The sequence below is a fragment of the Equus przewalskii genome, chromosome 9 (assembly GCF_037783145.1).
Source record: "Equus przewalskii isolate Varuska chromosome 9, EquPr2, whole genome shotgun sequence".
Classification (NCBI taxonomy): domain Eukaryota; kingdom Metazoa; phylum Chordata; class Mammalia; order Perissodactyla; family Equidae; genus Equus; species Equus przewalskii.
Genome location: NC_091839.1, coordinates 42,208,489 through 42,225,334, shown reverse-complemented (window position 1 = coordinate 42,225,334; position 16,846 = coordinate 42,208,489). Strand labels below are relative to the sequence as shown.

General features: G+C 47.7%; 1 protein-coding gene across 3 annotated transcripts in view; it reads left to right on the top strand.

Moving 5' to 3' along the window:
* Positions 1–1,540: 1,540 nt before the first annotated feature.
* BACH2 (BTB domain and CNC homolog 2) overlaps positions 1,541–16,846 on the top strand; it is a 330,646-nt gene continuing 315,340 nt past the window's right edge. Inside the window, exon 1 of one of the 3 annotated variants that reach the window (XM_070559166.1) lies at positions 1,541–2,083. The gene's annotated coding sequence lies outside the window, so the exon portion shown is untranslated. The remainder of the gene's footprint in view (positions 2,084–16,846) is intronic. The other 2 variants (XM_070559168.1, XM_070559165.1) reach the window with 2 other exon arrangements.

Below are 16,846 nucleotides of genomic sequence, written 5' to 3'. Positions count from 1 at the left end.
GCTTGAAAAGAAATGAATTAACATCACCCCCACAGGGATCTCCTCAAGCCTGGCTCTTGTGAGAAAAACATTTATTGGTGCTATTAAAACACATAAAGTCATCGCGTTGACACTCACATACTTCCAAGACTGAGGAATGCAGACACGTGGCCATCCATAAGGCTATAGAAATGGCCCTGCCAGAGCAGACTAGGGATCAGTATTCCCCTTCCTTGCCAGGGGGTGAGGCAGGGACCTCAGAAGCAGGGTGTTTTGTCCAAAGGGGCACCAGACCCAAAGTCAGGAGAGCGAGGACTGCTCCCAACTTTGAGACTTCTCTGAAAATGAGGGCGGGCAGCAGAGAAAAACTCCCAGTGCCGTTCTAGACCTACACACAGAGGCTCTGCAATGCTGTTAGAAAAATTAACTTGGCCCCTTCAGCTTCCTTTCGGCCATCTCTCAGCTTTCCACGCAGATATTCAAAATGCGGCCTTTTAAAACTCTGCCCTCAAACGAAGGTGGTTCAGAGCAACACTTTGGCTGATATTATAAGACTCCCACGGTAGCGCTTCGCTGCTTCCTCAGCATATGCCAGTGCCCATTTTACTGGGGGGGATTTATGATCCTTCTCTCAGTAGAGTGAGCCAAAGTTTTATAATATTCATTAAAAATCAGCACCACATGTAATAATATGGAATACTGCCTGTACACAAGGGGGCCAAGTTATAGGTGTTTAGGGAGACGTGGCAGAATTTCCTGGCCTTGGCAGGGGTAAAGTTGCAGGCACCAGCACTACACGAACACAACCTTCTTTTATTGCAAATGTTCGTTCAGTCTAAGTCCTAATTACTTTCTCTAAACTCCTAACCACCATCGAGCTCTCTTCTGACAGGGCAGCCACACGACGGCTTTAAAGCGCAGCAGCAACACCCTGGCAGCCTCCAGAGGGAGAGGCAGGGGAGAGGCTGGAACCCAGTAGGAGCGGGGCTGAAGATGGTAGGCAGGCTTTTCATTTACGTTTCCCAATTGCTCGCGCCCCTTCTAAAACGCTGGCGTGAGGGCTCAAAGGCTCGCTCAGTGGGACAGGCAGAGGGCCCTCCTGGAAAGGATTCAAACATCAACATCGCTGTTGGGTCGGGAGCTACTCTTCCTCGCCCCACCCCCACCCAAGAGAGGGCTGGGTCAGGTAGGGGGCCCCAAGGAGCATCTTTTCCTGCCCCTCCGGGGAAACGCCAGACAACTCAGGAATCCCAGGCTTCGAGGTCCTGCTTTCTTTTCTGGGTGTAGCGCCCCGGACTCTGCCCCCTTGCCCACGTGCCAGCAGCCCTCGCCACTCCTCCCGCCCCACTCGCCCCCAGCCCTTGTCCTTCAAGGCCCCTGCGAGACCCGGACACGGCCCGACCGAGGCAGCCTGTGAGCCCGGCCCGGAGCAGGAGGCTCTCCCGGCCGCGCGGCCGCACAAAGCAGGGAGAGCGGCGGCGGCGGCGGCGGCGTGAGGCGCGCCCCCTCCCGCGAGCCGGCGGAGCGCGCGCCCGCCCCCCGCCCCAGCCCCCGGAGCGCCATTCGCGGAGCGGCTTACGCCAGTCGCCGGGCGTACGGCGCCCCAGCGGCCGGGGAGGTGCGCTGCCCGGCTCCCGTAAAGTTATTGTGAATGGGGAGTGGGTGACGTCAGCGCCGAATGTCAACAATGTAGCGATTGAGAGTGTGGGCGTTCCGGGGAGAGCGCGAGCCGCGCGGCGAGGAGCAAACAGCGCCGAGCCGCCGCCGCCTCAGCAGCAGCAGCAGCAGCAGCAGCGACCGTGCGCGCCCGGGCTGCGGCCGCAGCAGCGCTAACGTGAGCGCCCGCCGCCGCCCTCACCACCCCGCCTGCCTACTCCCGCTGCCGCCGGGCCCTCGCTTTCTCCCCGGCCTCCCCTCGACCCTTCCCCTCCCCCTCCTCGGCACACTCGGGGGGCTGGGAACGAGCTGCCATGTGATGCGCGTCCTCTCCGCGAGCTTTCGGTGACCCCCGAACCGCCCACCGCGCCGGCTGCCGGGAGGGGGCTGCGGGCTGGGAGGACGCGGGGAAGAGGAGGCGGAAAAGGACGCAAAGTTCTCTGGCGAGGTGAGTCCCCAGCCCCGGGCCCGGCACTGGGCGGGGCGGCGGGGCAAGTTTGCGGGGGGCGCGGGGCAGGCGGGGAGGCGTGGGGAAGCGGCGCCGGCGGGGAGCCGCGGCTGCGGGGCGCGCAGCCGTCCGCCGAGCGCCCTGGCTGCTTTTATGGCATTTTCTAGGAACGGGAAGCGGGTGGGAGCCGAGCCGGCGGACGCGCCGCGGCGAATGTGCGCTCCCTCGCCTGGCTGTTTACGGCGGGCGAGGCGGTATTGTATTTTGCTCGCGTCGACGGGTGTTTTGGAACAGCAGGAGGAGGAGGAGCAGAGGGTAATAAGTCAGGCGTGGGGAGGGCGGGCTGGAGGGAGGCGCGTGTCCGCGCGAACCGGAGCAGCTGTCAGACCCACGGCCCTGCTCCCGGACCCGTCGGACCCGCCAGACCCGGGCGCCCGGAGCCCCCAGCACGCGATCCCCGCGCCAGGCCAGGCGGCCTCCTCCCTGCCCGCGGCGTCCGCACCCGGGGCTGCTCCTCTCGGACCGCGGCCGCCGGCCGCCGCGCCTTTGCACTCAGCTGTCAGTCGCCGCCGGGTAGCAGGGACCGCCGTTACTGGCGGGGCATCCGAGCCCAAGTTTAGGGTCCCGGGAAGAGGCAGGGTGGGGGCCTCGCAGCGCGGACGTCGTGCTGCGCGCTGGGTGGAATCCCCACTAGTCAATGACCGGATTATCGGAATGCGTCCCTGAGAGCTGAAACCGAGGGGCTCGTGCATTCAGAGAGGGAAACCTTGCACTTTTCTCCTCCCAGGATTCTGCATGAAATCAAAGTGCAGCATGCACACCCTCTTCCCCCTCCCCACACTTCAGTCTCCAAGCCCCAGAAGCTCCACCTCGGAGAGGAGTTTATCCAGGGGACACCTCTCCACCTCCCCATGCCGAGGCGCCCTGTGAGCCTCCCAATTCTTCTCTTCCCGGGTGGGTGCTCGTGAGCCGAGCGCCGATAGAGAGGGCGGCGGGCGGCGCTCATGGACTACCCCAGCTGCCCGCGAGAGGGGACTCGAGTGAGCATCTCGGCGACCTCCGTCTGGCCGAGGATTCGCAGGAACTCGGACCGTGGGGGGAATGGGCACGGCCGGGTGTATGTGTGTGAAAGGAACCGCGCACCCCTAGCTTCGGGGGTCGTGGGCGCGGAGGTATCCCCGGCACCCTCTCGAGTGTAGGCGAGTTTGACAACTTGGGGGAAGTTCCGGCGCAGCCGCTGTCCTGATGGTTTTGTCTGTGGCCGGAGAAGGCGCGTCTCACAGCTCGCCCGCCGGGTCACCACGGTCGCCGCGATCCGTGGCCCCTGGGAAACGAGAGGGATGAGGAGGCCCCACCCCCGCCTGAGCCGCAGACTCCCGGCGCGGGTAGCGAGACGCGGCGTTCCTCGGTTTTCACCTTCGCTGCAGTCTCTCACTCTGTGTAAATTTCATCTGTTGAGTGTGTTTAACTAAAAAGGGTAATTACTTTAGATAAAAATCCTTTCCTGCCTAGTGGGAACCTTGGCGGAGATGATGCCTAATGAGATATTTTGCTTTTGTCTGTTTAGAGTAAAATTAGAGATGTTAACTCTGATAACGGTTTTCTCAGATCATTAAAATGTAACATGCAGGAAAGGCATGTCGAGCTGCGAAGGCTCTGGCTGACATGAAAGAAGCTGAGCGTGAAAGGCTGCCACTCCTTCGGTGGAGAGGGCTATTTTGGTAAGGCAGCAGGCGTCTTGCTTAAAATGTGCGATTGCCCCACCCTGGTTCTCCGGCAGCTCTCGAGTAAATGGCATTTTTCATTCTTGCAGGTAATAATAAACGTGAGTCAAAATGACATCTTGTTAGAATTAGTCTTTAGTCTGTAAGAGAGATTGCAAAATTACAATGTTGTATTCAAACTGCTCCAGTGAAAGGTCTGTCAGCATTTCCATTATAAAATCAGTTTTTCAGGAGTTTATAATTTCACCACAAAACTTCAAGTGGCTGAAATGTTTTTCCCTTCTAGTGTTGTGGTTGAGAAAACTTCACTGATTGCCCACTTCCATCCTGTTTGCTGTTCCTGAAACTTGAACATCATTCAAATGGGGAACCCAGAAATGGATACACAGCCATGGAATAAAGTACTTTTGTTAGAACATACTTTATTTGTGCAGAGCAATATTTTCATTTTGGATTTTGAAAGGCTTTAGGTTTGCCATTTGGTAATCATAAATGTGTTGAATTAATTCTTGTGGGATATGTCGATTCTGCAGGTGGATTGAAATGTCAGTTCGTATTGTGTATGCCAGGATTATATGTATGGAAAAACATTCTTCTCATATAAAGTGTATGTCTGAACTGTAGCTAACTTATGAACACTCATGTTAGTTACTTGTCCGTTCTTTGTGTGTTGCATTTGAGGAGCTGCCATAGAGAAGAAGGAATAAGGCAGAAAGAGAAGGAGGGAATCAGGACCCCCCTAATTCACTTTTCAGTATTACTAGTGCCTAGGAGGAAGCCGTTTATTCTCTTTCTATTGAATTATGCCTTCGACTCAGTGTCTTGAGGCAAGTCCCTTCCAGTCACTCACCTTTGGCTGCTGTGCGAGGGGCTTAATTATTTGCAAACTGCCTTGAAATCCCTGGATGAAAGGCACTGCATAAGTGCAAAGTATTGTTATTCAGATATGGAATTTAATGATCCATTACAGTTCATCAGGAAAATGCACTTTGCAGTGATGGTAGGAAACGTTTCCACCTGATAGAGGGTAATAATAACTGCTTAAAAGTAGGTTCAGATTACAGATGAGACAATTAACTCTAGCCATGTGCTCTTCAATTTGTTGCAATTCATTTTGTGATCAAAGTGAGTCGCAGAGAGCCAGATGGTCAGGTTCATGTTCAGCTCTCTCCTAGGCCAGCCCTTCACTTCTGGGCCCACTGTCTGCACAGCCGATGGGACTTATTCATTAGCGCTTGTGAGCTGTTACTCAGAATTGTGATCCAGGCTCCTGCCATGCCAACAAAAGGGCTCAGGCCAATCTGTATTGTTGGGAGCAGTTTAATTTTACTCGGATTAACTCACGCTTAGTGTCTCTGGTATGGATCCAGCCTTAACAAGGGAGGAGAGAAATCCTGGTGGCTCTCCGCTCAACTGTGCCGGGCTCCACTGCCCTGGTTTTCATACCTCCGATTTCAGAGGGTATGGTGTCTGGCTTGTTGTGAATGCTGGCTTGACTGCTGAATGAATAGCGGAATAGTTAGATAAATAAATATCCTTCCTGTTTGCCTGAGGGGGTAGAGAGCAGGACCAGCCTCATGGGCATGTGACCTGCACCATTGCACAGGGTCCCCCTCCCCTGCTCAGAAGGACCTCACACTTGGTTTAATGTTTTGCTGTTGTCTTCTTAAAATCCGTAATAATGCTTGAACACAGGGCCCTTCGTGCTCATTTTTCACTGGTTCTGGTGAGGAGGGTCCTGGCCGGGGAGTGGCAGGCGACCACTACTTTGTCTCAGCTCCTTGTTGTCAACTGTTGCCAGGCAGGAATGGGTGGGAATATTGGCTTTGTGTTGCCATATCGTCTGATTTTTCCAAGGGAAGCTGGCTGTCTGGGTTTTTATGTGGAATCCCCTAATTTTTAAACATTAGCTCAACATTTTTTAAAATATTGGATGAGAACATATGTAAGAACTAGAGCTGGCCTGCAGGCTACCTGTCTTCCACCGCTGAATGGGCTAAACCCTCTTATTGTTTAATATTTCTGGACTCGGCAATTTTCTAAAGGCCTGGCACATAGTAAGCAATTTGTGAGTCCCCACCAAATGAGTGGTCACTTGGGAAAATTGAAAGATGCAAGAAAAACAAAATTCGAAATCAACACTGAGTCCCACTTGGGGATTGATCACTTTCTTTTTAACAGAGAGTACAACAAGAAATTACCTATTTCAGTGACTCCTCAGAGCCACCCTGTGAAGTAGGCATTGTGCCCATTTTGCAGAAAAGAAAGGTTCTCATTTTATGTTGGAAAGAATTTCATCTGAATGCGCTGTGTATTTTCTTGACTGTCTAAAGGTTATTTCCCCATCCTATACACACAGTCCAGCCCTGAGTCAGTGACTGGGTATGGGATAGGGACCCTAGCATACAGAGAACACAGTCCCTACCTTCACATCCAAGAACAGTGAACAAAGTATTTCTCAAAATCTGCGATTCAGACAGCAGACACTGCATATGCCTCCCTGTTCCTCTCCTTTCCCTATCTGGATGTTGAAGAAGCTTCAGTGACATATGACCCTATCAGAGGTGCTGGCAGTTCAGAAGTCAGGGCTGGTTGCAAAACTTGGCATTTCTTTGGGAAAGAAGATAAGAAGCTTTCGGCAGAGCTGGAGCCACGTTAGAAAAAGCAGCTCCAAGACCTCAGGAATGACAGAAAGGCACTCCTGTATTGTCAGCAACAGTGTATAACCTATTCCTGTCCCATCTTTAGATTTTAGGTAAATGTTTACAAATTTTAAGTCCAAACTGAAACCTGCTAGGAACTAAACATTTTGTAAACTTGGTAAGATTGCCCAGAATATTACTCGTTTCTTTTTGTCTAGGACATTTAGTAGAAAAGCAGTTTTTTTTCCTTGTCAATTCCAGGTTTTACCTTTTCCTTTTATTCCCTTTTCTTTTTTGTTGATTTTGAATGTCATCCTGGCTAGAACTGAATCTTAATCTTACTATCAGCATTCTACTCAGCTTCCCTGGAGCTGGAAGTGTCCTCAGAATCACCACTATGTCCTTTGCAAGGTCCATTTCTTTTCTAAAGAATATGGAAATTGAACTTTGTCCTACTAGTGGCACTACTGCAAAAATCAGGCGGGAATTTTGCCTTTGTTTTTCCTTGAGCTGTTTTTGCCAAAATAATAAATCTCCCCAATCTGAAAGCATTTCACGTACTGTTTCGTTCTAGTCATTGGAATTACAGCCAAAATGTCTCTTAGTCTTCCCCAGTGACTTCATAATCACCATTTCTCCAGCATATTCCTGCGGTTAACTTTTCTTTTGTTCTTTAGCCTGATGATAAATCGTCCTTTGGTTCTGAGATGTGTCACTTTCCTCCTTGACCTTTTTTGTTTCTCTCCCGAAGGCTGTAGGATGCCCTGCTGATGCCCCTGAGACCTGGCGCTCGGCTGCCAGCTCTCTCCCATCCTTGTGTCCTCGTGTCCACTCTCATCTTCTCCTTTCCCAAGCATTTACATTTTCCACTTTCCAGTCCTCTCCTACTCCTTGTAATTGTCTTCAGTTGTTCCTGAGCCTCCAGCTGGCTTGTGGACAGACTCCAGGTTAGTTTCAGAAGAAAGCTTTTTGAGTTTCCAGGTCCTCCATCAGCTCCAGTCTTGCGCCATCCTTCTCTTCTCTCTCCCCTGTCACATTCTGCAGATGCTTCAGGAGTTTCCTTGGGACTCTCCACGAGCCTACACCATAGAAGCCTTAGACGTTCCCTCTGGAGATTCAGGTTGGGAGAACCCAGTGTGATTATTCCCATTCTTAAGTAGGAACACAAAGTGAAGGCTCATACTCGGCAAGTTTCCTTAGGATCCATAGATCCTAAGGCAATGTTTCTTTTCTTCCCATCCTGTATTCTCAGCAGCAGAAGCTCAGGGATGCTGCAGAATGGGCCAAGTGTCCAGAAATGCCATTCTTTAGAGACAACGTGCCTCACTCATTTACTAGACAAACATTGAGTATCTCTTAGGTGTCAGGCATGGTGTTAGGAGATGATGGGGCTAGTGGGGAGCAAACCCAGTCCTGGTCTCGTCCCTCGTGAAGCAAACGATCTAGTAGGAGGGGTGATGTTAATCAGATAATAACAGATAACCCATTGCCAGTTCTGTGAAGGAAAGATAGTCTCTGCACCAGAGGGTGTAATGGGGGGCCCTTGATCAGGCTGGGAGGTTGGGGCAGCCCTCCCTGAGGAAATGTGGAGTGAGCTGCCATCAGGGCCTGTCTGAAACTTGGGGCCAGCTCTTTCCCCCTGGCCTCCTAATTCTATGAATTCAGTACTGTCTTTGGCCCTTTAGAGTATTGCATAAACCATGATATAACCCCTGGGCCATTTTGGCAAATAATGGTTCCTGTATACAGAGTCCAGAATTGATTTATTTACCTGTGTCTTTAGAACCTGATAAAAAACAGAATTAATTGCCAAGAATACTGTTCATTTCCGTCCTTGGAAAAAATGCAAGTTAGCATTCTTATTTGAAACATAATTAGGGTCATTTGAACAACATTTGAATGACTAGAGCTACACAGATATTCCCTCCTGGGTGGCTGACGTGTATGGCATCTAGGCAAGGATCTTTAGGGAAAATGTGAGTCTAGCTTCTGTCTGAAGCCGCCGCCTACTCAGAACAAGAGAGTCTCCAGCCTCTGCAGACCAATGATGATTATTTAGACCGTTCTTAGCATAATTTAGGAGTGTTGACAGTGTCTGTTGACTTTACTGTATGCTAAAACCCCTGTATTTTCTTTTTCTTTGATAATAGCTAACCTGTGTTGGAACTTCCTATGTGTTACTTATATTGGCTCATTTAATCCTCATGACAACCCAGAGCTAGGTGTGATTGTTAGAAGCTGAGACACAGATGTCACCCAGCTAAAGAGTGGTGGAGATGGGATTGGAAACTAGGTGTCTGACGCGAGGGCCTGTTTTCTTAACCACCATGCTATTCCACCTCCCCCCCCCCCGCCTTCCTTTTCTTCTTCATTTGAGGTCAGAACACTCTCTAGCAGTTCTCGGAAGTGGAAATATAGGCCAACTCACTCCGAAATATTGAGTATTTTGTTGACATCTCTCTGAGAGAGAAAATTGAAAAGTAATTTGTCAGTGAACCTGAGTGGCTATATCTCTTGTCTTTCACATGACTCACTTTCTAATAATTGCATTCTCCAGGTCCGAGGGTCCATTGGGAGTTCAGAGAGTGGGACGGATGACACAGAAAGGCAACTGAAGAATTAGGCATAGAATGTGAATCTCATGGCTCTGTCCCCATGGTTTTCCTGTAGCTCAGGCTCCTATACTCTTGTAATGGGAAAAATTTGTTTCTTGTTTTTTTTTATTGGATGAGGTAGGAAAAGGTGAAAGAAAACATTGCTAGAATAGGTAGGTTATTCTACTGAAGAGGAAGAATTTCATTCAAAACCAATTCCATCAGAGCTCCTAATTAGAAATATTAGCTACGAGTAACAGATAAAAGCAGGTAACCTTTGCTCTCGTTCTGGTTAATTTCAGGAAGAGATTATCTTGCCAGATTAGCGTGTTGCAACTCTCCACCGGAGATCTGAATAGTTTGAAAGGACTCGGCTAGGCAGTTGGCTTGGCAGTGACCTGGCTTGCCTCGGGTTTCGGGGTCACTGTTTAGAATGCTGACTCAGCTCTGCCCAGGGCCGGACACCCAGACTGTCTTCTTTAGTCAAGAGGCATTGTTCTTGGGAGCTGCTGGAACGTGAAGCATACGTTTGAAGCTCAATTTGGAAAATGATCAAGTGTATGAATGCACTGTGCTTATTTTTCAGCATTTAGTTCAAATTTTGGAGGTGGCTAAATGGGGAGACGCTTAGTGTGTCACTGTTGGAGGTTTTAAGTGATTAAAAAAATCAAGCAGATGAGTGCATAAAGATTTCTATGCAAACAATGATGAGCTTAAATTAAAGCTGCTGATTTAGTATGAGAATTACTTGCATTGATTTGTAGAATATCTATATGGGTTCAAGATTCCATATTATGCAAATGAATGAGCCCTGAAGAGTCAAACTGTGAAAAAAAAATGAAATTAACTATAAAAGATATTATTACCCATTCAGCAAGAGGAAAGTGTAGACATGCTTGGAGTTAACCCTTCCTTTTCCTGTATCTCCTTGGGAAGATCAGTATCCGGGATGATTATCTGTGCTGCAGTTGTAAAGAAGCTAGGCAGGGTCTGCTGTCGCTTCTCCCAGCGTCCTCTTTCTGTCCTTCACTCCGCGCTCTGCTGCCTTTGGGCCACCCAGTGCCCTTAACTAGTCCCCTCCTTCCTTTCAAAACCAATCTCAGAAAAGAATTTCATGAGCACAGTTTACTAAGGTATAAATAACTGAGTATACCTAGCATATTGCTTCTTTCTGAGGCATCAGCACATTCATAGGAGACAAAAGCAAAGAAGTAAAACCCTGAAGATGGGAATAGTGGAATTTCACACACTGGTAACCTGGGGATGGGAAGAAATTTCTGCGTGAAGAGAGGGCTGTTTATAAACCCAACCGTGGACGAAAAATATAGACAAGCAGATTAGAGGGTGTAAACCACTGTAATATTGAAAATATAAAGGGCAGATGATTTTTAATGTGATACCACATTTGTCAGTGACACACCGGATCTGAACACGTAAACCTGTTGCAGCAAGATGGCACGTTACTTGACATTTGAACTGTGCTTCAGGGGAAAGCCACTTGGTCTATAATTAGGAATTTTTGTCAGTCAGTAGCAGTGAATTCTGAAATACTCTACTATCCTTAAATGTTGAATTTTAAAAGAGAAAAAAAAGCAGTGGATCCCACTCATCTGCCTCCTCACCCCCACAGTTTTATTAATAAAAATTGAGTTGATCAGTTTACTTCAGAATTGGTATGCCCCATACTGTTAGCATCATGGTGACCTCTGGAGTTTGGAGAGGTTGATTGATTAATGAAGCTGTGCATATTTGAGATGGAGGTGTTGCGTGCTGAAATTCACCCCGTTGTGAAGTGTCTGAAGTGCCTTCTGTACGACCCCTGCCCCGCCGCGAACTCCTACAGCAACCATGCGATGTTGAGTTGATGGCGCCATCTAGTGCCAGTCTGTGGAACTGTCCTGCTGGACTCCCTGTCTCCTTCTGCCTTTGCCGTGGGTCAGCTCACTTAGCGGGGTGTGGACAAGAGTCCCCCCGGTCTGGGAGTGCACTGTCTGTTGGGGGACCGCTCTCTAATTCCTCCTTTCCTCTTTCATAATTTAGTTATGCCTCCGTGGCTTCCTTTCTCCCTGACTCCATTTCTTTCTGTTTCTCTCTTTCTAGTATCTCCTCTTTGTAGCCTTTCTTCCTTCCTATTTTCTCTTTCAAATCTTGGTCGATTTTTTTTTTCAGCAAAAAACTCCCACAAAACCCATACTCACAACTGATAAATATAAAGATTTTTCTAATGATACGTTGTGTCAAAGTAAGAGACCAAACACCATGCCTTGTAAAGTGAAATTAACCATTTAAACCGTGCTAAAGAACCAGAGTGAAACTAAAAAGTCCAGAAGTCTCATTTAGGAAACTGTCCCCATCTTCCTCTATTTAGACGTTTCCTCAAACACAATCGAGGGTGTTTTCTTTAGTTTTTAATTGGTTTTTGAACTTCGTGTTGTTAGAGTATTATTTTCTCTTTTTAAATTGCAAATTTAATCTCTCATTCATATTTTAAATTTGAGACACTGTCATGGAATATCCTGGAATGCCATCTCCCTGGGATGGCATTGTTTCTGTGGGAAAATGTGTTCTGAGTTCCAGACAACCTCTCTTGTCGATTTCTGGCTCTTGTGTTAAATGAGAGAACAGAGATGAAAGACACGGAGGACACAGCCTGAGATGTGATTATTCCATAACGTTTGTGGGATCTGAATTAGTGTACAGGTTTAAGTGTCCCACATCAAACAGTAAATTTTAAATTTCCACTTGTGTTAAGCATCTCGATATTGTGGGTTTGAAAGTCAGTCCCCTCTGAAAAACAGGAACTGTGCTTGCCTGTTACCAGTTCTTGTGGTCGATATGGCAACTATTTTGATTTTTCAGAAAAGCAGTTAAATCCAGTTAAAATTAAAACCAGTTAAAATTAACTGGCTCATGAGATTTGAATGCAGCTGTTCCACACGTCACAACACTGAGAGCGAGTTGTTTATTTATGACCACTGTTAATTATTATTAGTTGTTACTACTGCTTTTTGAGCAGTGGCATAGATTATTTATATTTTTTATCTAACCTTGGAAAATAGGAACTGCAAGAGTCGAGAGGTTCCTGTTTGCTAATTTGCATGTACCTTGTTTTTGTTTTTGCTGGGTAGGTGTGTGCACCTTATGTATGCAAGAGTAATTTAGCATGTCAGCAGTTTCCTACCAGAAGCGCTTGCTGACTCATGCAGCTGTTGCAGCCTCAGCTGGCCTCACTGTAAACTGCCCACAGTACCCGCGTCGCCGGTGGAGAGCCCTGGGGCCGCTTAGCTCCTGCTCCTCGCAGGCTTTTTTCAGGTCTGTGGTCGCTGCTGAGCTGGGTCCCTTTCTCCTTCCAGCAGCCAAACACAGCCTTTTGGTTACGAGGTAGAAAATTGGGCATATTTCTGCCTTTGTAGAGACTGCCTGAGAATCACAGCAGTTCTGAGAATCCCTCAGGAAAACTGATTTTTGCTTCATTTTCATTTTCTGGGAATCTAAGGGGAGAAGGGGGGGAGGGGATGATCATAAATTAAAGGGAACGTGCAGTCATTTCTTCCTTAGCACCAGAAGGAACTCGCATGAACCTTCAACTTAGGCTTTCTTGGTGTGACTGAAACCTGACCTGCTTCTCCCTGCATGACCCGTGTGCCCGGAGGAGGGAGGCAGGGGGCAGGGTGCTGAGCCGCCAGCCCCACATTGTTTTGTGGGGCTCAAGTCCTTAAGTAACGACAGATTTTGTTTATATCCGTTGCACGTTATTAAGTTAAAAAAAAAAAAACAGCCTGACCTCAGGTCACTATAAAGCTGGCATGTGTTTTCAGAGATAGTTTCACTGTTTGTTTTTGGAGTTTAGTTCTGCTTATTTTCATCTGAAAGTGCGAAATGTTACTTTTCTTGAGGTTTCTAAGTAAACTTCCTTTTGTAGATACAAGTTGATCAAACCATCTTAAAGTGTCTTGAGAAGGATGATTAAAGTGAGATCAGCTGGGGAAAAGGAAAGCTTTGCACACCCTTGAGGATTTCTCCTCCTTTTTTTTTCTTTTTTTAGCTTCAATAAGCGTTCTGAAGCAGCTTTGACCAGTAATAAAGAAAACGCCAAGCCACAGTGACTGTGTGACATGGTGTTGATGGAAGTGCTGGGTTTCCGCCGATACAAATGACTCATCAGTATCAATAGAATTGTGACTTCTAATAATAACACAGTGCAAGACCTTCAAAACATGTGGTTTTTAGCCCTAGCTGTTAGTGAAAGGTTGGAAAATATTAGTTTGAGCTTTTTTTTTTCTGATCTCTTGATTTCACCCAAGTATAAAGTTGTTTTTTGTAGGTGTGCTGATCGTACTGTTGTTTTTTCATCTTACTGTTTTTAGTTTTGTTATGACCAAGTAGCCAGACCATTTCATCGTTTAGAAATCTGTGCAGTAAGCAGCTCCTGTCAGGGCTGTGTTTTGAGGGAAATGTGGCTGAAAAGCAAATCCTCCCTGAACAGAGAAAGGAAAAAACTGGTACAGATGACAGTCCACCGAGCTGCCTGCCTCCTACACAGCGTCTATTGTGGAGGGCTGCGGTATTGCTGACTAGCCCTATTGCCATGTGAGTCATTGTCAAAGGATTCCAAGAGGAAGGTTAACAGAAAATGCGAGTCAGAGGAAACAGCAGAGTGGAGAAGGAGCCGTTGTCACAGGAAGAAGGGTGCTGCCCGGCTTCCACGGCCGAGGGGCTGCCTCGGACCCCGAGCGTCAAGGGAGTTTTGGTGTGTGGTCAGACTCTGCAGCCTGTTTACTTGTGTCTATATATGGGAGCACTCTTGTTTTTTGTTTAGTTTTGGTTTGTCTTTCCTGCACCTTGGCAGACCATCAGAGATCACTAATCTTAGCTCTGTACCACAGCGGTCTTCAAGAGCCTTTCCTTTTTTGCAGTTAGTAGTGAAAGCAACCGAATTTCTAGAATCTAAGAGCACTGTCTCCATTTACATTCATATAGTTTTTTCTTTCTAAACACTTCGTATTAGAAACGATGTCCCTCGTTTGTTTCCTAGCTACTAGAGCCAGAGGCCTTTGCGCCTTGCTGGCTACATGAGCCTTGATCTGGGAAATAAATGCTTTCAAGGGGAGGCACAAAATTAGAATTTTGTTAGTTGAAATTTTGTGTCAGTCTTGCCTCTTTCACATTTTGTTTTAGATGGTTTTTTTTTTGGGGGGGTCTCCTACCATTGTCTCTGCATTTGGGGTTTTTAATCCAGTACCTCCCTGGTACTCTTCTTACCCTTGTGTCTTGCTCCTTTTGGGCCTCATTTTCTTTCCCTCTCTTGGCTAGTGTTTGCGTTTCCTTCGCCATGTGAGCACTCACCGCTCCTCGTTGGTTCTGCTACGTTCTGTTCTCTCGGCCCGCGTGCCCTCCCTCCCTTTTCACGCTGGTCTTGGACAGACCTGATCATGTGCACACGCATGCACACACTGTACGTGCATACACATACACCCACGGGCACACATGTGCACCTCCACGACGCCCTCCCTGACCCTTGTCCTACTCAGGGAGACCCTCACGGTGGCCTCAGGTGCTGCTGTTGCCATCCCTGCCGGCAGTGGGTTTCTGGGAGGGGTCGTGCGGGTGGGAAGGAGGTGGGAAGGGGGGCCAGAGCTGGCTTCCCGCATGTGGCGGGGCAGTGCGTCCTGGGCTGGGGGCTGGGTTCTGAGGAACCAGAAGGCCGGAAGGAGGCCCCGCTTCAAAAGCCAGGGAGGGGATGGGGCTGGGCTCGGGGAGATGGGTAAAGGAAGACAAGACCTTGCGATGGCTCTGCCACCCAGCCTTGAGTTAGAGAATCCACCTGGGGTCAGAAATGCATCTGCGTGGGGGACGGTGGCTGAGGAGAATTAATGGGGGAGCAGGCCTGGAACCCAGGGTGTGAAGGAGGGCCAGGGTCTTCCAGTTCCCTTCTGGCTGTGAAAATGTTCACACAGCCTGGTCAGTCCATGAGAATGGGCCGGGGGACACACGGTGAGGAGTAGTGACCTAGGCTCTCTCCTGCCTCCTCAGGGAGGCCTTCCCTGACTGCCCTGTGGCTTCAGGGACGGCCCCCCTTCCTGGGCACCCCAACCCCCTTCCACTCCTTCCTTTTCTGCTCAGCTCTTATCACCCTCAGACGTCCTGTGTGTGTTGCTTGCGTGTTTATTCTCATCCCCCTCAGTATGACATAAGCTCCAGGAGCTCAGGGGTCCTGCCTCCCTGTGGTTGTCCTGGTGCCTGGACAAGTGTCTGCCACTAAGGGGGTACTCAGTAAATATGTATTTGTTGAGTGAACGAATGAATGGACTCATTGACTCTTCCCCCTTAAAATTCACCTGTGGCTTCTTGCTGTCAGCAGAAAAAGCCCAGATTCCTCAGCAGAGCCTTTAAAGTTCCTTAGAACCTATTCCCACCCTCCTGTTTCAGGTACATTTTTCACTAACGTTTTCTTCTTGTTGAACTTTAGTTAAATATCTCTTGAACTAATTTATGTTTTATTTTCTGCCGTTTCCTAATGTATGAGTTCTATGTATTGACTCTGAAGTTCTTTTAATTTCTCCTAAATTCCTTCTTGGAGAAATCAATAATTACTTATTGAAGGCTTGGTATTCTTTGCAGAGAACTCTCTTAGGCACAGGATACAGTGTGTGGAATATAATTCCAGTATAAAGTATGTGATCAAGGGCCAGGATGAATAGTAGAGGTAAGTGTGGTAGGAGTTGGGAGAAAAGAGAGTCAGCAAAGATTGGAGGACTGAGAAGCCTTAAAAAGAGGAGTTGGATCTGTATATGTCCTCAGAATATTGTAAGATTTGCAGAAATGGTCCTTAATTCCCTGGTTGATGCCCTTCATGATTTTATAGATGTCAGGTTCATCAGCTTTATTGTTCCATATCGATCATTTTTAGCATAATGTCCCTTTGACAATTCATAAATTAGACTTTCTTAAGATGTAATGAGTGGAGGGATGAAGCATTCTTAAGTGCAGACCTATGAAATTCTTATATAATATTACAAAAAGTTTAAAATGTATGAGGAGTCCACTTTTATTCTTTGGAAAAATGTGAATAGAACTTCTGTTCACTAAAATATGAAGAGTGAGAAAATAAGCTCAAATTAGAGATATTTGTGGCACATCTATAGGACTGATCCAGCACATGTAAAGAACACATATGAATCAAAAGAAAAAGCTAGACAATGCAATAGAGAAATGACACTGTGCATTCATGTACTTAAACAAGCACTTCACAAAAGAAACCCAAATGGCCAGTTTAATAATCAAACACATGCAAGTTAAATCGTAACAACATACCAGACACACTCTCTCGAATGGCAGAAATTTAAAAGTCTGACAATACCATATGTTTATGAGGATGTGGATGAATGAGAGTTCTTGTATCTAACTGGTGGGAGTATAACTTGATACAATTACATTGGAAAACAGTTTGTTATTACCTAACCAAGTTCAATCTGCTAATAATTTACAATCCAGAAATCTTATCCTAGATATGCATCTAGAAAAAACTCTTACTCACGTGCTTTAAGAAACACAGACAAGGGCTGGCCCCGTGGCCGAGTGGTCAAGTTCACATGCTCCGCTTCGGCGGTGCAGGGTTTCACTGGTTTGGATCCCGGGTGTGGACATGGCACTGTTCATCAGGCCATGCTGAGGTAGCATCCCACATAGCACAACCAGGAGGACCCACAACTAAAACAAATACAACTATGTACTGGGGGATTTTTGGGAGAAAAAGAAGGAAAGAAAAAAGATTGGCAACAGTTGTTAGTTCAGTTGCCACTC